The sequence below is a fragment of the Hyaena hyaena genome, unplaced genomic scaffold (genome assembly GCF_003009895.1).
Source record: "Hyaena hyaena isolate Hyena2069 unplaced genomic scaffold, ASM300989v1 scaffold_892, whole genome shotgun sequence".
In the NCBI taxonomy this organism is placed as follows: Eukaryota; Metazoa; Chordata; class Mammalia; order Carnivora; family Hyaenidae; genus Hyaena; species Hyaena hyaena.
In genome coordinates this window covers 475,816-498,599 of record NW_024081509.1, presented here as the reverse complement: position 1 = coordinate 498,599, position 22,784 = coordinate 475,816, and the positions used below count along the sequence as shown (strand labels likewise).

Here is a 22,784-nt window from a genome sequence, read left to right as displayed (position 1 = left end):
TTTTTTTAATTTATTTATTTCTAGGAGAGAGAGAGAGAGAGAGACAGCATGAGCAGGGGAGGGTCAGAGAGAGAGGGAGTCACAGACTGAAACAGGCTCCAGGTTCTGAGCTGGCAGTCAGCACAGAGCCCGACGCGGGGCTCGAACCCACGAACCGCGAGATCATGACCTAAGCGAAAGTCGGACGCTTAACCGACTAGGCCACCCAGGCGCCCCAAGACTACCTTCACTTTAGATGCCAGCCGCAAATGGGATTTCCAGACTTCTCAGACTTTTGCTTAGCTGACTACAAATTCAGGGGTTCCATGACTCCCCTCAGATCCAGTAATTCTCTAGAACCACTGACAGAATGCAAGAAAACATTTTAGGTATGTTTTTTAGTTTATTATAAAGGATACAACTCAGGAACAGGCAAATGGAAGAGATGCATAGAGCCAGGTGTGGGGGAAGGGACTTGGAGCTTTTATGTGCCCTCTGTTGGTCCCTCTACTCTCCCAGCACATCCAAGTGTCCATCAACCTGAAAACTCCCCAATCTTATAGTTTAAGTTTTTATAATTTAATTTTCAGTCACCCCTCCTTTCTTGGGATCAGGAGGTAGGGTTGATAGTTCTTACTCTCTAATCACTGTTTGGTCCTTCTGGTAACCCGTTCACATTCAGACTATCTAGAAGCCCAACCCTGAGTCAACTCATTAGCATAAACTCTGGTGTGGTGGAAAGGGGTTTGTTAAGAATAACAAAAGACATGCCTATTTTCAGTAAATTCAAGGGTTTCAGAAGTTCTGAAACCAGATATATATTTTTATTTATACTATAGATAAAAAAGTGCGAAGTAGGTGTTAAAACATTTTAGGAGAGCTCTGGAGTTCACATTACAAGAGCCCCATTTTGCATGTTTTATATATATGTGTATATACATACATTTATGTAAATATGTATATTCATATTCAAGTTAGTTAACATACTGTGTAGCATTGGTTTCTGGAGTAGAACCCAGTGTTTCATCACTTACATATAACATCCCAATAAGTGTCCTCTTTAATACCCATTACCCACTTAGCCCATCCCCCCCACCCACCTTCCCTCCAGCAACCCTCAGTTTGTTTTAGAGTCTTTTATGATTTGCCGCCCTCTCTGTTTTTATCTTATTTTTGTTTCCCTTCCCCAGGTTCATCTTTTGTGTATCTTAAATTCCATGTATGAGTGAAATCATATAATTTTTGTCTTTCTCTGACTGATTTATTTTCCTTAGCATAATAAGTTCCATCCATGTTGCAAATGGCAAGATCCCATTCATTTTGATCACTGAGTAGTAATCCATTGTGTTTGTGTATGCGTGTGCACTTGTGCACCCACAGACACCACATCTTCTTCCTTCTTTATTCATTAATTAGTTGATGGGCATTTGGCTCTTTCCATACTTTGGCTATTGTTGATAACACTGCTATAAACATTGGGGTGCATATACCCTTTAAAATCAGCATTTTTGTATTCTTTGGATAAATACCTAGTAGTGCAATTGCTGGACTATAGTAGAGTTCTATTTTAAATTTTTTTGAGGAGCCTCCATACTCTTTTCCAGAGTGCTGTAGGAATGCAAACTGTGCAGCCATTTTACATGTTTAATGAACAAAAACACATGCTCATTAAGAGTTGCAAAATAGTTTTTGCAGCCTGCCGTTATAGTAGCGGTAAGGGAGGAAGGCATGTGTGCTTGTATTTATTAACCTGTTCTTGGTGACTGATGACTTAGAATTCTTAGCTTTCGTTCAGTGGTTTACAGACCAGCTATTGATTAAATCAATTTAATATTGGGGTAAATGTCTTTAAAGTATTGTTTTTAAGCTAATATACTATGGAACAACATAATTTTTGTTGATACAAAAAGTTTGTCAGAATTTTATAATTAAATGAGAGTGAATCTGTAATTTTATATTTTCACAATCTTAAACATATATAAGTTATGTCAGGTTACCTGATGAGTAAAACTCATGTAGGAGGTTTAGAAAAGTCAGATTAACTAGGCTCTTGAGAAAACATATCCACTGTTTAGAAAACATGTGTGCTCTGTTGTATGCCATAGTGGTAGCACATAAAGGAATGGACATAGAGCTGTTTTTAACCAGAATTCTCCTGTCAGTTGGATTTCTGCAAGGGATTATGTGAATTTGAATTCTGTGTGTAAAAGTGTTACTTATTTAGTAGTAGAGATTTTTCTTCGGGACAACCAATAAAAAACAAAATGGTAGCAGAAAGCAAACAGATATAAAAAAAACAGAATAGGGTGAGTGATTCAAGAAGCTTCCAGGGAAGGTCCCTGAGGTCAGGTGCCAAGGCCCTGTGCCTTGTTCACATCCCCTCACCCTTCTATGCCTTCACATTCACATCCCTCACCCTGCCTGTAACAACTCTGTAATGGCTCTGACCTGTGGGGACAAGCTCTGTTTTTTCACCATGGTACCCCCAGCACTGAGCAGAGTGCTGGCACACAGGAGGGATCCCATAAGTAAGTAATTTGTGTCATGAATTAGTGAGTACTCTCAGCGTCAGGCCGATGAGTGTACAAATTCTCCTAAGAAGGATGGAACACAGAAGATAGTGACCTTTTCTGTGTCATTCAAGTGAATGCTTTGAGCTTTTTTACTCTACTATCCATCCTTCTCCATATTCTTCCTTATTTTTATTTCTCATCTTTTTAAAATCCAATTACTGATTTGATTACTTTTTTACTTGAGAATTAAATTTTCCTGTTAAATGAACACAAGTATCTATTTATTCTGCTGAAGTCTTTAAATTGTAAGGTTGCCATGTTTCATGTATTACATTACTAATAATGAGCTAGAACACAAGAGATAATTGCACTGTATCTTTATAATGCAAAAGACTATCAAGGGAAATTTGTTTTTTTTTTTTTTTTTTTTTACAAATAGTTTATTGTCAAATTATTTTCCACATAACACCCAGTGCTCATCCCCACAAGTGCCCTCCTCCATGCCCCTCCCCCCCCCCCCCCCCCCCCCCCAGTCCTCAGTTTTTGTCAGCATTCAAGAGTCTCTCATGCTTTGCCTCTCTCCCTTTCCCCCACCATTTCCCCCCTTCTTCTTCCCCTTGGTCTTCTGTTAAGTTCCTCCTAATCCTCCTATACGTGCAAACATATGATATTTGTCCTTCTCTGCCTGACTTATTTCGCTCAGCATAACACCCTCAAGGTCCATCCATGTAGCTACACATGGCCAGATTTCATTGTTTCTCTTTGCCATGTAGTATTCCATGGTATAGATAAACCACATCTTCTTGATCCATTCATCTGTTGATGGACACTTAGGCTCTTTCCATGTTTTAGCTATTGTGGAGAGTGCTGCTATGAACATTGTGGTACATGTGCTCCTATGCCTCAGCATTTCTGTATCCCTTATCAAGGGAAATTTGAATGGCTACTTCTGTGTTTGTGTTCTTTTATTTTTATTTTTATTTTTATTTATTTATTTTTAATTTACATCCAAGTTAGGTAGCATATGCTGCAATGATGATTTCCGGAGTAGATTCCAGTGATTCCTCTCCTATGTATAAGACCTAGTGCTCATCCCAACAAGTGTCTTCCTTAATGTCCCTTACCCATTTAGCCCATCCCCCAACCCAGAGTCCCTCCATGTGTTTGTGTTCTCTTAGAAAGTTGTCACATCTGATCTCTCTTAAAATTGAACTTCTTTGTAAATAGAAAAAAAACTCCAGTGTCATACCAAAGAAAAAAAAATATACAGCATCTCTTTTTAACTAGTATTTGATTAGTTGGCACCCTTAATGTGGTGGTTAAATTATGTATCAATTGCTGGGCCATGGTGCCCACATATTTGGTCAAATACTGTTCTGGATATTTCTGTGAAGGTGTTTTTTTGGAGGAGATTCACATGTAAATCCATGGACTTTGAGTAAAGCAGATTGCCCTATAATATGGGTGGGCTTTATCCCAGTCAATTGAAGAGCCTGACTAGAAAAAAGACTGATCTCCAGCAAGAATGAATTCTGCTTCCACATTTCCTTTGAACTCAAATTAACATAATGGTTTCCTGGGTCTCCAGTCTCCCAGCCTGCCCTGCAGATTTGGGACTAGTACTTCTATAATTGTATGAGCCAGTTCCTTAAAATAAATATCTTCTCCCTCCCTCTTTCCTTTTCTCTCCCTCTCCTACACATTCTTTTGGTTCTCTTTCTATGGAGTACCCTCAGTAATATGCTTAGTTACCTGTAGTTTTCTCCTACATTTATTTATTTATTTACTTATTTATTTGTTTGTTTATTTGTTTATGAATGAATGAGAGCCAGAAAGTGAGAGAGCAGCAGAGGGCCAGAGAGAGAGGGAGACAGAGAATCCCAAGCAGGCCTGGGGCTCGATTTTACCAACCATGAGATCTCATTACCAGTGTAGAAATCAAGAGTCAGAGGCTTAACTGACTGAGCCACCCAGGTGCCCCTCCTACAGTCTATTTTTCAGAAGCAATTGATAGTGAACAAGCTTTCTTAAAGGCAGTGATTAAGGTAAAAACAAAACACAAGTGACCCTTCTTGGATGGTGAAATGCTGATCTTCCTGATGGTGGCCCAAGGCTGTTACAGGCATACCCCTCCTGCTGTGTCCCCCACAGAAGTGCCTCCTGCCTCTAGGCTGCTGCTGCCCCTGGGTGCCAAGCCTTCACCTTGGCACTCCTCCTTCTCTAGGTCCTGGATACAGTGATTTGAGTGGAAATCATTTTGGATGGTTTGTAAAAACCTCCTCACTATAACTGGACAGGAATGTCTTAAAGTCTTGAGTTCACCCAGTCCTAGTTCCACTTTCTTTTCTTTCTTTCTTTTTTTTTAACTCTTTGTAAAAAAATGTTTGTTTATTTTTGAGAGGGAGGAAGGGAGAGACAGAGACAGAGAGAGCGCAACAGTGCGTGAGCACATGCACATGAGCAGGGGAGGGGGGCAGAAAGAGAGGGAAACAGAATCCAAAGAGGGCTCCAGGCTCTGAGTGGTCAGCACATAGCCCAACACAGGACTCGAACCCACTGACCATGAGATCATGACCTGAGCTGAACTTGGATGCTTAACCAACTGAGCCACCCAGGCACTCCCCTAACTCCATTTTCAGGGACCAGGTGGCAGGGATATCCCCCTTCAGTGGCCCCTCAGGGTATATGGCCTTGGGTCCTTAGGAAGGTCAACTCTCCCAATTTCCCATTCTTCCCAGCTTTCCATGATTTGTGATGTGTTTGGGCAGTTTGTGTTGTTTATTTTCTGTCTGTAAACTTTGAACCCTGCATCCATAAAAAGGAGAGCAGATAAGTACTGAAGCTAATGTGATGTTGTCTCTGAACTGGACATGCTAATTCTTCTTATTGTTTTAATTATTTTTAATTATTCTTCTCTGTTGTTTTCTTAACCTCCAGTGACTTCATTCTGCCTTTGCTGTTGTAAATGTTCTCATTTATGCTCCTGAGAATAAAACTTGAGGTATGCTTAGTGATACTTCTTGTCTGCTTCCTGGTGACTGTCAAAGCTTTTCATCCTGGACAAGAGATTATGACCAGTATACCAAGTTTAAAATGATCATTTATATATTCTTATTTGTAAAATTTGTAAAATGGTATAGGCAGGGGTTGGCACATTTTCTGTAAAGGGTCAAGTAGTAAATATTTTAAGCATTGTGGACCATAACTATTTGGTAAGTATGAGACCCTGCAGCTGTTGTGCCTAAGCAGCCAAAGAAAAACTAAGCAAATGCATGTGGCTGTGTGCCAATAAAACTTTATTAACAGACCAAAATGTGAAGTTCATATAATGTTCATATCACAAAGTATTATTCTTTTGATTATTTTTCAATCATTTAAAAACATAAAATCATGGAGCACCTAGGTGCCTCAGTCAGTTGAGCATCTCACTCTTGGTTTTGGTTCAGATAATGATCCCAGGGTTGTGGGATTGAGCCCTGTGTAGAGCCCTGAGCCTGGAGCCTGCTTGGGATTCATTCTCTCTTTCTCTCCCTCTCTCCCTCTCTCCCTCCCTCCCTCTCTCCCTCCCCCTGCCCCTTGGCTCTCTTGCCTACTGTCTCTCTCTAAAAAGAAAAAGTAAAATCTTTTTTTAGCTTTTGGGTCAAATACAAATTGGACTTGGGCTAGAGTTGGCCTCTGGCTCTGTCAGTGGACCCCACGGTGGAAACCCAGGGCCTAGCAGTTAGAGCCAACACTGTGTTCTAGTCCCAGCTCTGTTTCCATGGCTAGAACCATGTTTCTCTGTGAAAGAGAAACAGCAAAGCCTGCCTCCTTGAAAGATCATTTGTAAAGATTAAAAAGGATATTGTTTGGCTGGATGCCAAACTATGTAGTGCACATTAGTTTATTTTCATTTTTCATTAGCTGTTTTTCCCCTCTCCTCCCTTAATATCCTGCTTTTTGAGGTATAATTTCTAAATTAAACATATCTTGTTTCTTAAGATTCTACTTCTTTCTCACACTTCCTGTGTTATTAGGTTAAAATAAGGGGCTAAGTAAATCACTTATTTAAATTAGTGTTTAGTTTCTCAGGTCAAGATAGAAAGTTATATCTACTGCAGATGCAAACTGTTTCCCCTCATCCTTAATACATTTCCTCATGTCTTTCCGGCCCACGGCCATGTCCTGCTCCAGCTTTCAGGACCTAGCTCATTGCCTTCTTCCAGGCTCTTCCAGCTGCTTTCCCTCGTTCTTGATAAGTCACTCAGGATGCTTGCCAAAGCCTGATTTGTATTAATTAGTTATATATGTGATATATAGTGTCTAGAGGTTCTTTAGGACTATAGAAAGTATCTTTTACTTTTGTTTAAAAGTTGTATCTTTAAGATTCATTCATATTGTGTACCAGTAGTTCTTTGTATTAGAGTAATATTCCATAATTTGTACCATGGTATTTATCCATTTTGGTGTTTCTATTTTTTTGGTAATTATAATCTGCTATGAACATATGTGTACAAATTTTGCATGATATGGTTTCCATTTCTCTAGGACAAATACCTAGTATTATGACTGTTGGGCTATATATGGTAAGTGTATGTTTCACTTCATACAAAACTGCCATTTTTTTCTTTCAAAGTGGCTTTATTATTTTGCCTTCCCTCCAGCACTGCATTAGTGCCTGTTCTGTTTACTTGTCAATACTTGGTATTACCAGTACTTTTTTTTTCTTAAATAGTTTATTGTCAAGTTGGTTTCCATATAACACCCAGTGCTCATCCCAACAAGTGCCCTCCTCCATTCCCATCACCCCTTCCCTCTCCCCACCCCCATCAGTCCTCAGTTTGTTCTCAGCATTCAAGAGTCTCTCGTGGTTTGGCTCCCTCCCTCCCATTATTTTCCCCCCTCTCCTCCACAATGATCCTCTGTTAAGTTCCTCCTAATCCACCTATATGTGCAAACATAACCAGTACTTTTAATTTTAGCTATTCTTATAACTAGGTATTAGGAACTCATCTTGGTGTTAGTTTGCATTTCCTTAATGGCACATGTTAAATACCCTTTCATGTGCTTATTTGTCACCCTTACATCCTATTTGATGATGTTTCTATTCACAATTTTTGTTAATTGGTTAATTAGGTTGTTTCCTTTTTGTTCAGTTTTGAGAATTTTTTTATGGTTTGTGTTCTCATTACAGGTCCTTTCTTGGATACATGATTTGTAAATATTTTCTCTCAGTCTGTACCTTGTTTTTTCATTCTCTTAATCGTGTGTTTTATAATTTTTTCTTTTATGGATTGTGCTTTTGGGCTCCTGTCTAAGAATTTTTTTGCCTACTGTTTGGTAACAAAGATTTTCTCCTGTGTTTTCTTCTAAGAGTTTTATAGTTGTTTATTTTATTATTAGACCTTTGGTCCATTTTGAGTTAATTTTTGTATAAAGTTCAAGGTTTGGGTTGAATTTATTTTTTATTTTTGCACATGGATATCCATTTTTTCTAACACTATTTTTTTTCTATTGAATTGCTTTTGTACTTTATAAAAAATGAATTGACTTCATTTGTATGTGATTGTTCCTGGACTTTCCAGTCTGTTGCATTGATATGTGTCTATCTTTTTGCTGATGCCACACAGTTTGGTTACTGTGGCTTTATAGTATTAGAATTGGTTTTAGTACTGTGGCTTTCTAGTATTAAAATTGATTCTTCCAACATTACTGTTCCTTTTCATAATTGTTTTATTTATCCTAGGTTTTTTGCTCTTACATATAAATTTTAGAATCAGCTTCTCATATCTACAAAAAACTTGCTGGGCTTTTGATTGGTATTGTGTTAAATCTATAGATCAGTTTGGGGAGAATTAACATCATTACTGTGTTTTGTCTTTCAGTTCATGAATATAGTATATCTCCATTTATTTAGGTAGTGTTTTATTTCTTTGATCAGGATTGTGTACTTTCCTGCATACATTTCCTATATTTTGTTAGTATGTACCTAAGTATTTGCTTTCTCTGGAGCTATTGTAAATGTTTTAAAATTTTATTGCTTTCCAACTGTATGTTAATATGTAGTATGTCTCTACATTATATCTGTTATGTAGAAAATATATAGATGATACCATATGTTACATTTTCACGTGTTGGTTTTGTCTCCTATGACCTTGCTAAATTCCCTAGACAGTGCTTATAGAATATTTCTTGGGATTTTCATGAAGGTAATCATGTTGTTTGTGAATAGGAACAATTTTTATCATTTTTTCCCAATTTTTCTTGCCTTATTGTATTAACTAGAGCTTCTAGTACAGTGTCAAATGTGGGTGAAGAGAGCGCCTTGTTCCTGTTCTTGTTCACTGCCTTGTTCCTGTTCTTAAGGGAAAAACATTGTTTTTTACCTTAAAGTGTGATAAACTGTAGGGTATTGTAGATGCCCTTTATAAGTTAAGGCGTTCTTTTCTGTTTCTAATTTGTTGAGAGCTTTTATCCTGAATGGATGATGTATGTTACCAGAAGTTTTTAATACATCAATTGATAGTATTAAGTGATAGTATGAAGTGATTCTTATTTCTGTGGGGGGTTATATTGATGGATTTACAAATATTGAACCAGCATTGTATTCCTTGGATAAACTCCTCTTGGTTTTGGTGTATTATTATTTATATGTATTACTAATACTCTTTTGAGAATTTTGCATCCGTGCTCATGAAGGCTATTTATTTATAGTTGTTATATTTTGTATGATTGATCCTTGAACAACATGGGTTTGAACTGTGTGGGTCTGCTTATATGCAGATAGTTTACTGCATAGTACTGTAAATGTATTTTCTCTTCCTTAGGGTTTTCCTAATGTTTTTTTCTGTATCTTACTGTGTTGTAAGGATATAGTATATAATGCACTTAACATACAAAACGTGTGTTCATTGACTTTATATAATTAGTAAGGCTTCTAGTCAACAGTATGCTATTATTAGTAAATAAGTTTTTGGGAAGTCAAAAAGTTATATGCATGGGGCGCCTGGGTGGCTTAGTCGGTTAAGCGTCTGACTTTCGCTTAGGTCACGATCTCGCAGTTCGTGGGTTCGAGCCCCGCGTCGGGCTCTGTGCTGACTGCCAGCTCGGAGCCTGGAGCCTGTTTCAGAGTCTGTCACTCCCTCTCTCTCTGACCCTCCCCTGCTCACACTGTCTCTCTCTCTCTGCTAGAAATAAATAAAGCGTTTTAAAAAAAAAAAGTTATATGCAGATTTTCCACTGGCAGGGAGTTGGCAGCCCTAATCCCTGTGTTGTTTAAGGGTCAACTGTACTTTTGTTTGTCTGGTTTTGGTAAATGACCTGGGAAATGTTCCTCCTCCCATTTTCTGAAAGAAATTGTAGAATTGGTATTACAGAATTTATAGAATTTCTTCTGTAAATATTTAGTAGAATTCTCCATTGAAGCCTTCTAGGTCTTGAGATTTCTATTTTGAAAGACTTAAAAATTTTTTTTAATGTTTTATTTATTTCTGAGAGAGAGAGAGAGAGAGAGAGGGGCAGCGTGAGCAGAGGAGGGTCAGAGAGAGAGGGAGACACAGAATCTGAAGCAGGCTCCAGGCTCTGAGCTGGCTGTCAGCACAGAGCCCGACGCGGGGCTTGAACCCACGAACCGTGAGATCGTGACCTGAGCTGAAGTTGGACACTTAACCGACTGAGCCACCCAGGTGCCCCAGAAGGCTTTTTTTTTTTTTTTTATAGTTTATTGTCAAATTGGTTTCTATGTAACACCCAGTGCTCATCCCAACAAGTGCCCTCCTCCATGCCCATCACCCACCTTCCCCTGTCTCCCACCCCCCATCAACCTCAGGTTGTTTTCAGTATTCAAGAGTCTCTTATGGTTTGTCTCTCTCCCTCTCTGTAACTATTTTTCCTCTTCTCCTCCCACATGGTCCTCCGTTAAGTTCCTCCTAATCCTCTTATATGTGCAAATGTATGGTATCTGTCCTTCTCTGCCTGACTTATTTCACTTAGCATAATACCCTCAAGTTCCATCCATGTTGCTACAGATGGCCATATTTCATTCTTTCTCATTGCCATGTAGTATTCCATTGTCTATAAAAACCACATATACTTGATCCATTTGTCAGTTGATGGACATTTAGGCTCTTTCCATGATTTGGCTATTGTTGAAAGTGTTGCTATGAACGCTGGACACCTGTGCCCCTATGCATCAGCACTCCTGTATCCCTTGGGTGAATTCCTAGCAGTGCTATTGCTGGGTCATAGGGTAGTTTAATAATTAAAAAAATTTTTTTTATGTTTTTTAATTTATTTCTGAGAGAGAGAGAGAGACAGCATGAGCAGGGGAAGTCAGAGAGAGAGGGAGACACAGACTCCGAAACAGGCTCCAGGCTCTGAGCTAGCTGTCAGCACAGAACCCGATGCAGGGCTCGAACCTACGAACCGTGAGATCATGACCTGAGCTGAAGTCAGACGCTTAACTGACCGAGCCACCCAGGCGCCCCCTATTTTTAATTTTTGAGCAACCTCCACACTGTCTTCCAGAAGGGCTGCACCAGTTTGCATTCCTACCAGCAGTGTAAGAGGGTGCCTGTTTCTCCACATCCTCACCAGAACCTGTAGTCTTCTGATTTGTTCATTTTAGCCACTCTGACCGGCATGAGGTGGTATCTCCATGTGGTTTTGATTTGTATTTCCCTGATGATGAGTGACGTTAAGCATCGTTTCATGTGTCTGTTGTCCTTTCATCTGGATGTCCTCTTTGGAGAAGTGTCTGTTCATGTCTTCTGCCCATTTCTTCTCTGGATTATTTGTTTTTCGGGGTGGGGAGTTTGATGAGTTCCTTACAGATTTTGGATACTAGACCTTTATCCAATATGTCATTTCCAACTATCTTTTCCCATTATTTTGGAAGGCTTTAGATTCTGAAGTAAATTTCTTGAATAGTTATCATACTGTTTAGCTTACCCAGTTCTTCTCAGGTGAGTTTTGGTAGTTTGTGGTCTTTGAGGAACTGTTGTATATCCTCTAAGTTGTTGAATTTGTGTGTTTAGAGTTGATGTAATATTCCATTATCCTTTTAATATCTGCACTGGCTCTAGAGATATCCTTCTTTCATTCCTGATATTTGTAATAAGTGTCTTTTCTCTGTTTTTGTTTTACCAACAGTCTTGTGCTTAGTTTGTCAATTTTATTTATCTTTTCAACAAATCAGCTCTTTGTTTCATTGATTTGTTTTTCTGTTTTTCTCTTTTCAGTTTATTGATTTCTGCTCTTCATTATTCACCTCTTTCTGCTTACTTTGGGTTTATTTTTCTTTTCTCTTTCTAGTTTCTTTTTTTTTTTTTTAATTTTTTATTTATTTCTAGGAGAGAGAGAGACAGCATGAGCAGGGGAGGGTCGGAGAGAGAGGGAGATACAGACTCTGAAACAGGCTCCAGGCTCTGAGCTGGCAGTCAGCACAGAGCCCGACGCGGGGCTCGAACCCACGAACCACGAGATCATGACCTAAGCGAAAGTCGGACGCTTACCCGACTAAGCCACCCAGGCGCCCCATCTCTTTCTAGTTTCTTAAGGTGGAAGTTTAGATTGTTGACTCAGACCTTGTTTTCTTTGCTAACATAAGCATTTAATATTATAAATTTCCCTATAAGCACTGTTTTAACTGCACGCCACAAATTTTGATGTATTTTCATTTGATTGAAAACGTTTTTAAATTTCCCTGGAGACTACTTTGACCTGTGTATTACTTTGAAATGTGTTGTTTAATTTCCAAGTCTTGTCTTTTTTTTTTTTTTAATGTTTTATTTATTTCTAGGAGAGAGAGAGAGAGAGACAGTGTGAGCAGGGGAGGGTCAGAGAGAGAAGGAGTCACAGACTGAAACAGGCTCCAGACTCTGAGCTGGCAATCAGCACAGAGCCCGACACGGGGCCCCGAACCCACGAACCGCGAGATCATGACCTAAGCGAAAGTCAGACGCTTAACCGACTAAGCCACCCAGGTGCCCCGAATTTCCAAGTCTTTTGGCATTGTCTTGTTATCTTTCTGTTATTGGTTTCTGATTTAATGCCATTATAGACAGGATGTATATACTTAGTATAATTGATTCAACTAGCTTAAATTTATTAAGCTTTGTTTTATGACCCAAGATGTGGTCTATCTTGGTAAATATTCAATGTGGACTTTAAAAAACAATGATTTCTGCTGTAGTTTGGTGATCAATGTGTAAAATGTAGATTACATACTTTTGGTTGAGGTCATGATGTTCAGTACTTCATTATCGCTGGTTTTCTTTCATCTTGTTCTATTACTGAGAGGGTAGTTTTGATATCTCTAATATAATTGTAAGTTTGTCCATTTTTCCCTGCAGTTCTCATTTTGTGTTTTGAGGACTTACTGTTAACTTCATACACATGTAAGATTGTTATGTTTTCTTGATAAATTTACCCCTTTATTATTATTCGTCTTCATCTTTGGTAATTTTCTTTGCTGTGGAGTCTGTTTTGTCTCATATTAACAAAGTCATTTCAACTTTCTTTTGATTAGTGTTTCTTGATATATATATTTTCCACCCATTTACTTTTTTTTTTTTAAGTTTATTTATTTATTTTGAGAGAAAGAGAGTGCACACATGCAAGTGTGAAAGCAGAGGTGGGGCAGAGAGAGAGGGAATGAGAGAATCCTAATAAGCAGGCTCCATGCTGTCAGAGCAGAGCCTGATGCAGGGCTCGAACTCATGAACTATGTGATCATGATCCAGGTGGAAATCAAGAGATGGATGCTTAAGTGGCTGAGCCATGCAGGCACCTCTCCACTCATTTACTTTTAGTTGCTTTGTATCATTATATATTGAATGAATATTTAGAGATGACATTTAATTGAGTCATTTAAAAAAACTCATTGACATTTGTCTTTTAATTTGTGTTTTAGACTATTTATATTTAGTATAATTAATGGTATGTTTGGGTTTAAGAATATCATTTTATTGTTGTTTTTTACTTGTTTTCTGCTTTTTGTTCGTGTTTACCTTACCTGCCTCTCTTTTAGGGTATTTGAATAGTTTTTTAGTGTTCTGTTTCAATTTACTTATTGTGATTTAGAGTGAATTTGTTTATAGTTTTTTAATGGTTGCTATAAGGGATTATAGAATGTGTACTTAAACATTTCAGTTTATTTAGAATCAGTATTTTACCACTTTAATTGAATGTAGAAACGTTACCACCTATAGGTATTTTTATTCTTCTCCCTTTATGTTATAGTTGTATTATTTATATATTACATCCACATGCTTTGAAAACCTTATTGGACAATATTGAAATTTTTGCTTTCAGTCTTCAAATGAACATAAAGAAATCTAAGAGAAGAATAATTTATTTACTGTTATATATACCACTGCTATTGCTCATTCTTTATTCCTGATGTCCCAAATTCCCCTCTACTATTGTTTCCCTTGTTCTTAAGATCTTTTTAGCAATTCTATTAAAATAGGTCTGCTAATGTAAAATTCTCTTAGTTTTTCTTCATTTGAATATGATAGATATATTTGCTATATGTAGAATTCTAGTTAACAGTTGTTCTGTTTCAGCACTTTACACATGTAGAACCTTAATTTCAGCCTTATACCATAATTGACCTTTTGATGTCATGATATCAGTTTAAATCTTGGTGATGACTGAGACTTTTGGGGGTGGGGAGGAAAGTGCTTCCTAGGAAGTGAGTTGATATTTGACCTGGAGGGGAGGGAGAGGACCACATGGTGAAATAGATGTCAAAACTTTACAGGTATCCTCTCTTATGGAAATATAGTTTATTAAATGACCTTGGTGGTATTGGTGTGGGAAGTATATGTCCCCAGGAAGCCATTCATTTAGGTTAATCATTGCCTGTGGCAGTGATGACAAAAATTCCATTTGCTACATTGTGAGTAACTTAAAAGTTCTCTGAGGAGTCTATTGTGCCTCTCAAGTAAACTGGATGACTCCCCCTCTAGGGAAGGTGGAAGTGTCATTGAATGTCTTCTTTAGGAGCCCAGCATAGTGTATTCTGAGAAGTGGAATGAGTTCTTTGGACTCCAGAGGGGTATAAGGAGTAACAGTCCTTGTCCTTACAAGGATAAGACAAGATAGGCCTCATATTGTGGCCTTGATTTATATTTTGAAGTTTTCTTCCTTTATTTTTTAATCTTTACTTATTTTTGAGAGAGAGAGAGAGAGAGAGAGAGAGAGCAAGTGGAGGAGGAAGAGAGAGAGAGGGAGACACAGAATCTGAAGCAGGCCCCAGGCTCTGAGCTCTCAGCACAGAGCCCAATGCAGGGATCATACTCACTAATCTTGAGTTCATGACCTAAGCCGAAGTCAGACACTTAACTGACTGAGCCACCCAGGTGCCCCACCTTGATTTATATTTTGGATGTCTGTGAGGCAAGAGATTCGTGGAGTTTTTACTCCAAAAAATCAACACTAAGGCTATGGCTCAAAGGTTTGTAAAAATGTGCATATGGGGCCATTTGTTGGTTAGAAAGTCCAGTGCTAAAACACTGTCAGAAGATTTGCTAATTGTACTGACCTTTGGGTCCCATCCTTTCTTAGGGACACCTTGCTAAAGGATGAAAGCAGCAGCATTCCATTGAGCTCCATCACATATTATGGTGGAGATGCTGTTCATAAAGTGTGTGAATTCCCAGTTCTGTTCAGTCATTTGATCTAGGGGCTTGCCCAGTAGCCGTAGAGTCTGGGAGAGGGGTGACTTTCAGCATTGTGGCATTAGACAAGGGACTGAGAAAGGGGAGACCACCCTGTTGTACAAGTGGGCAAGAGGGCTTAGGTTTGGTTCCATGTTATAGCTGTGTCAAACTTGTAGAGAAGTTGCTTCCATGGCCCAAAGCATAGTGGGGAGATGAGTGTGGAGGGTCACAGGCTGAGGGCCTTTGGGAGCCTCTATTTCCAGGAAGGCTTAATATATGGCAAGCAGTTTCTACTCTAATGATGTATAGTGTAGTGCTAGAAAGGGCACTTTCTTGCATCTGACGCCCATGGGCAACATGTTATTACAGGTGTTTCAGAGACTCCAGGGGGCCTGCAAGTAAGTTCCTAAAGCTTCTTTAGTGAAAAGGTCTCCAAGCGTGTGAAGGAGGAGTATTTGTAATTAATTTCTTAGGGCTGCTGTAACAGAATACTACAAATTAGGAAGCTTAAAAAAAAAAAGTGTATTGTCTCACAGTTCTTGAGTCTACAAATCTGAAATCAAGGTGTCAGCAGGGTTATATCCTTTTAAGGGCTAAGAGAGAAAGGTCTTCCAAGCCTCTCTCCTTGGCTTCTAGATGGCATTGTTCTCCTTGTGTCTTCACATTGTTTTTCTTCTGTGTATTTGTGTTCTGTGTTCAAATTTCTTCTTTTTGTGAGGATACCAGTCATAGTGGATTAGGGCCTACCCTAATGATTTCATCATTAAAATTTTGAGAGAGAGAGAGAAGAGGAATGAGCACAGGGAAGGGACAGACAGAGTGGGAGAGAGAGAATCCCAAGCAGATTCTGCGCTGCTAGTGCACTGTCCGGCTTGAACCCACAAACAGTGAGATCATGACCTCAGCCTAAATCAAGAGTTGTACACTTAACCAACTGAGCCACCCAAGTGCCCTTCTAATGGCTTCATCCTAACTTAGTCATCTGCAAAGATCGTATTTGCAAATAAGGTCACATTCATAGGTACTGGAGATTAGAACTAAAACATCTTTTTGGGGGACAAAAGTTCATTGCATAACAGGTCCCATATTAAGCCAATTTATAATTGCTAAATACTTAATTTTAATTAATTACTCATTGTGTCAGAACATCTATGTCCACAGTGGGATATTTTAGGGCAGTGGTTGCTATGACCAGGGGGAATTTAGGCAAGACAATAGTTCTTAACATTTAAAAAAAATGTTTATTATTGAGAGCAGAGAGAGACAAAACATGAGCATGGAAGGGGCAGAGAGAGGGAGAGACATAGAATCTGAAACAGGCTCCAGGCTCTGAGCTGTCAGCACAGAGCCTGATGTGGGGCTTGGACTCACAGACTGCAAGATCATGACCTGAGCTGAAATCAGATGCTTAACCTACTGAGCCACCTAGGCGTCCCGGCAAGACACTCGTTCTGATGGTTAAGACAAGGTATGCCTATCGTCCTCTATATTATATGTAGTAATTTTCCTAAGATTATAGGAGGACTTTGTTTACATTTAGTGGGATCTCCAGATATAAATGTAATTTGAGCCCCAGTATTGTTTACAATCCATGAAGGTTTGCCAATTGGTACAATTTAGCAGATAACTAAAGTTAATTCAGAACCTGTAACATATGAAAAAATTCTCAACAAGATACTAGTAAATAGAATTCAACAGTACATTAAAAGAGTTATTCATCATGATTATGTGGGATTTATTCCTGGGCTGCAAGGCTGGTTCAATATTTGTATACCACATTCCTAAAATAAAGGATAAGTACCATATGGTACTGTCAGTAGATGCAGAAAAAGCATTTGATGAAATACATTCTTGATAGAAACCCTCAACAAAGTAGGGATAGATGAAACAACCTCAACATCATAAAGGCCATATGTGAAAGACTCGCAGCTAATATCCTCAGTAGGGAGAAACTGAGAGCCTTTCCCCAGTGGTCAGGAACAAGACAAAGATGCCCACTCTCGCCTTTACTATTTAACATAGTACTGGAAGTCTTAACCTAAACAATCAGATAACAAAAGGAAGAAAGGCCATACAGATAAGCAAATAAGAAGTCAAACTTTCTAATTTGCAGATGACATGATACTCTATGTAGAAAACCTGAAGACTCTACCAAACAGTTGCTAGAACAAATTATTGAATTCAGCAAAGTTGTAGGCTGTAAAATCAATGTGCAGAAATCTGTTGCACTTCTATACACCCATAATGAAGCAGCAGAAAAAGAAAATGAGGAATCAGTCCCATTTATAATTGCACCAAAACCAGTAAGATACCTGGGAATAAACCTAACTAAAGAGGTAAATGATCTGTACTCTGAAAACCATAGAAAACTTATGAAAGAAATTGAAGAAGACACAAAAAAAAATGAAAAAGCATTCCATTCTCATGGATTGGAAGAACAAACATTGTTAAAATATCCATATTACCCAAAACAGTCTACATATTTAATGCAGTCCCCCTCAAAATACCACCAGCATTCTTTGAAGAGCTAAAACAAACAACCCTGTAATTTGTATGGAACCACAAAAGACCTGGAATAGCGAAAGCAATTCTGAAAAAGAAAAACAAAACTGCACGCATCATGATTCTGGATTTCAAGCTATGTTACAAAACTGTAGTCATCAAGATAATATGGTGCTGGCACAAACACAGACACAGATCAGTGGAACAGAATAGAAAACCCAGAAATGGACCCACAACTATATGGTCAACTCATCTTTGACAAAACAGGAAAGAATATTCAGTGGGAAAAAAAAGTCTCTTCAACAAATGGTACTGGGAAAACTGGATGGTGACATGCAGAAAAATGAACCTGGATGACTTTCTTACACCTTACAGAAAAATAAACTCAAAATGGATGAAAGACCTAAATGTGAGACAGGAAATCATCAGAATCCTAGAGGAGAAAACAGGCAGCAACCTCTTTGACCTTGACCAGAGCAACTTCTTTTAGACACAGCACCAGAGGCAAGGGAAACAGAAGCAAACATGAACTATTGGGAGTTCATCAAGATAAAAAGCTTCTCCACCGTAAAGGAAGTAATCAACAAAACTAAAAGGCAGCCTACAGAATGGGAGAAGATATTTGCAAATGACATATTGATAATGGGTTAGTATCTAAAATCTATAAAGAATTGATCATACTCAGCACCCAAGAAACAAACAACCCAGTTAAGAAATGAGTAGAAGAATGAATAGACACTTTTCCAAAGAAGACATCCCAATGGCTAACAGATGCATGAAAAGATGCTCAGCATCACTCATGTTCAGGGAAATACAAACCAAAACCATGATGAGATATAACCTCCCATCTGTCAACGGCTAAAATTAACAACACAAGAAACAACAGATGTTGGCGAGGATGTGGAGAAAGGGGATCCCTCTTACACTGTTGGTGGGAATGAAAACTGGTACAGCCACTTTGGAGAACAGTATGTGAGGTTCCTCAAGAAACTGAAAATAGAACTGCCCTCTAATCTAGCAGTTGAACTATTTGGTATTTACCTGAAGGATACAAAAATACAAATTTGGAGGGGTACATGCATCCCAGTGTTTATAGCAGTTTTATCAGCAATAGCCAAACTATGGGAAGAGCCCAAATGTCCACTGACTGATGAATGGATAGGGAAGATGGAGTGTGTTTCATCAAAAGAAGGAAGTGTTGCTATTTGAAACAATGTATATGGAGCTAGAATGTATTATGCTGAGTGAAATAAGTCAATCAGAGAAAGACAAATACCATATGATTTCTTTCAAGTGGAATTTAAGAAACAAAGCAGATGAACACATGGAAGTTGGGAGGAAAAGAGAAGAGAGGGAAACAAACCAGAGACTCTTTTTATTTTCTTTCATAATTTATTGTCAAGTTGGTTTCCATATAACACCCAGTGCTCATCCCAACAAGTGCCCTCCTCTATGCCCATCACCCCCCTTCCGACCACCCCCACCCCTATCAGCCCTCAGTTCTCAGCATTCAAGAGTCTCTCATGGTTTGTCTCCCTCCCTCTCAGAAAGTATTTTTCCCCTTCTTCTCCCCCATGGTCCTCTGTTAACTTCTTCCTAATCCACCTATACATGCAAATATATCAAACCAGAGACTCTTAATGATAGAAACCTTAGGGTTGATGGAGGGAAGTAGGTGGAAGTTGTGCTAGATGAGTGATGGGTATTAAAGAGGGCTCTTGTTGTGATGAGTACTGGGTGTTGTATGTAAGTGATGAATCACTGAATTCTCCTGAAACCAATATTTCATTGTATGTTAACTAAAATTTAAATTAAAAAATGAAAAGTAGATTTAGACATTTTTAATAATTTTTTAAAGTTTTATTTTTGAGAGTGAGATCATGTGCACAAGCATAGGAGGGGCAGAGAGAGAGAAGAGAGAGAGAATTCCAAGCAGACTTCATGCTGTCAGTGCAGAGCCAGACACGGGGCTCAACCCCACGAATTGTGAGATCATGGCCTGAGCCGAGATCAAGAGTCAGATGCTTAAGTGACTGAGCCACCCAGGCATCCCTACACATTTTTTAAATTAATGGAATGTTAATGCTCACTGTAAACAAGTTTAATCAATACAGCAAAGTATGAGTAAAACAACAGCCTGTATCATAGTCACAAAAGCTCATTTATCTTTTTGTTGTATAAGTTCTTTCAGTAAACACTGGGGTTCCAGTTGGGTTAAATTGTGGACCTTTGTTTCAATTTAATTTTTTTCCCCTCCCAAAAGCTTCAGTCAGTATTGTCAGGGCTAGGGGCCTTCCCCATGGTACTGGTTGCTTTATAGAGTTTAGGACTCTGACGTATACTGACCTCGAATTCACCCCTTTGCTGTGCCGCTGCTGCTGTGGATGTTTTCTCTACAAACTTGGGGATCAGGATCTTTGTTGTGACAGAGGAATGGGCAGTGGATTCGTGGGTGCAGTGGACCAGTTACAGGACCCACAGCCCAGAGGTTAATGCTTTGAAACCATCCTCTGCTTCAATCTTGCCTTTTCTTCCTATGTGAGCCTCTCATTCTCTCTCTGTGTTTGTCTCTCTTTCCCTCTCCAAATTTTCTCAGTATTTTGGCATTTTCTGTTTTTGTCCAATAACTCATAGTGATGATCTTCTGAGTTGTTACAAGAAAGATTTGGGGTTCTGGTGACCTGCCTCTTCCTCTGCAGAATGCTAGTTAGTCTCCATGGGGTTGGGGTCTAGATATCTAGTAAGGTTATTTTGTCTGTGCCTGGTGAGAAGCAAATGGAGTGACACATGAGAGCTGGGGCCAAGTCTTCTATGCAGATATTGGTGTTCCTCTGTCACACAGGTAGGCTTCTGAGCTTTCACGATAGCAGAACTGAAGGTTAGAGATGTGGACTGATCTTATGCCTAACTGTTAATAAAGAATTGAATTTGGAGAACCAGGTTTTCATTTCAGGACACTTCTCTCATACTTGTGCAAAAAAAAAAAAAAAAAAAAATTAGCAAGCTCCTGTTCTTAATTAAAAAAATCAGTAACAATTACTGTGTTATTCAGTTGACAGCAAAAAGACAGTAACTTGTAAAAGATACAAGTGCCAAAGTTATTTGACCTTTCCTCTCACTTGTCTTATTTTTTTGAAAAAAAGTTTTATTCTGTGTGTCCTTAGTTTGTTACATAAAGAGTGGCTGTGGAATCCAAAACTACCATTGTTGCCCAAAAAACAAATAATCCAGTGAAGAAGAAGGCAGAAGACATGAATAGACACTTTTCCAAAGAAGACATCCAGATGGCCAACAAACACATGAAATGATGCTCAATATCATCATCAGGGAAATACAAATCAAAACCACACTGAGATACCACTTCACACCAGTCAGAGTTGCTAAAATGAACAACTCAGAAAACAACAGATGCTGGTGAAGATGTGGAGAAATGGGCACCCTCTTACACTGTTGGTGGAAATGCAGACCGATGGGCCGCTCTGGAAAACTGTGGAGGTTCCTCAAAAAATTAAAAATTAAAAATAGAACTATCCTATGACCCAGAAATAGCACTACTAGGAATTTATCTAAAGGATACAGGAGTGCTGATTCATAAGGGCATTTGTACCCTAATATTTATAGCAGTGCTTTCAGAAATAACCAAATTATGGAAAGAGCCTAAATGTCCATCAGCTGACAAGTGGATCAAGAAGATGTGGTTTATAGACAATGGAATGCTACTTGGCAATGAAAAAGAATGAAATCATGCCATTTGCAGCAGTGTGGATGGAACTGGAAGGTATTATGCTGAGTGAAATAAGTCAGTCAGAGAAAGACAGATATGTTTTCACTCATATGTGGAACTTAAGAAACTTAACAGAAGACCATGGGGGAAGGAAAGGGGGAAAAACAGTTACAAACAGAGAGGAAGGGAGGCAAACCATGAAAGATTCTTAAATACAGAGAACAAACTGAGGTTTTAATGGGGGAGATGGAAGAAGGGGAAAATGGGTGATGGGCATTGAGGAGGGCACTTGTTGGGATGAGCCCTGGGTGTTCTATGTAAGTGGTGAACCATGGGAATCTATACCCAAAACCAGGAGCACACTGTACATACTCTGTGTTAGCCAATTTGACAATACATTATATTAAAAAGCAAAAAAAAAAAAAAAAAAAAAAACACGAAAAACCTACCATGTTGTTTGGTCAGTTGGATTTACATTGAATTAATAAAATTATATCTCCTGTGCCAGTGATCCTTCATACTGGCTGAATATTAGAAATACTTAGGAACTTAAAAATGCTACTCGTGCCCAGGTCCTTCTCCAGACCAGCTGAATCAGAATCTCAGGTGACAGACTCAGGCATGGTATCAAAGATATATGTGTGTGTGTGTGTATATACGTATGTGTATGCATACCCCTCACCCTGTGCTTCTGATATACACTGAGGGCTGTGAACCGACTTTTCCTGTGATTTAAGCAAACACGTAGTACTTAATTTAGAGGTGCTATGTGATTTTACATTTGCAGTGTATAAAAATGTACATATTATAAAGAACATCTGTCCACCCTTTGGCCAGCTGTGCCTCCAACTCCACATTTCCACTGATACTTAACATTGTTTAACTATCCAACATATCATCGAAGCCTTACTTCCTGGCATGCATTGTTCTAGGGACTTGTTTTTTTTAACTTGTTTTTCATAACTTTATTTTAATTTTTATTTTATTTTATTTTTTTACAAATATGTTCTAGGTACTTGTGATAACCAAGTACCAGATGAAAAGGGAAAAAAAATCCTGCCTTGGAGCTTATATTTTAGCTTATGAACAATTGTCAATTTGGTGAATGTAAAGTAGTATTTTATTGTTTTAGTTTATATTTTTATAAACATGAGTTTGAGTAACTCTTCATAGTATTAGTCGTTTGGGATTTCTTCTGTTTGATATCTGATATTTTTCTTACAGAATACAGGAGTTTCTTGAATATTTGTCACTTGTTGGTTTTAGTTATTTTTAGATACTCCTTACTGTTTGTAATGATATAATCTTTCGCAGCTTTGCATGTATATTTCTAATTACGTTATATGGAAAATAATTTATTTAGTATTGGCCTTCTAGGATAGGACACATTTATACTTCAAGGTTAGGTGAGTTCTGTCTTTA

General features: G+C 38.5%; 1 protein-coding gene across 1 annotated transcript in view; it reads left to right on the top strand.

Moving 5' to 3' along the window:
• Positions 1-22,784, top strand: part of HERC2 (HECT and RLD domain containing E3 ubiquitin protein ligase 2) — a 288,041-nt gene that overhangs the window by 20,242 nt on the left and 245,015 nt on the right. The gene's annotated exons all lie outside the window — the stretch shown is intronic.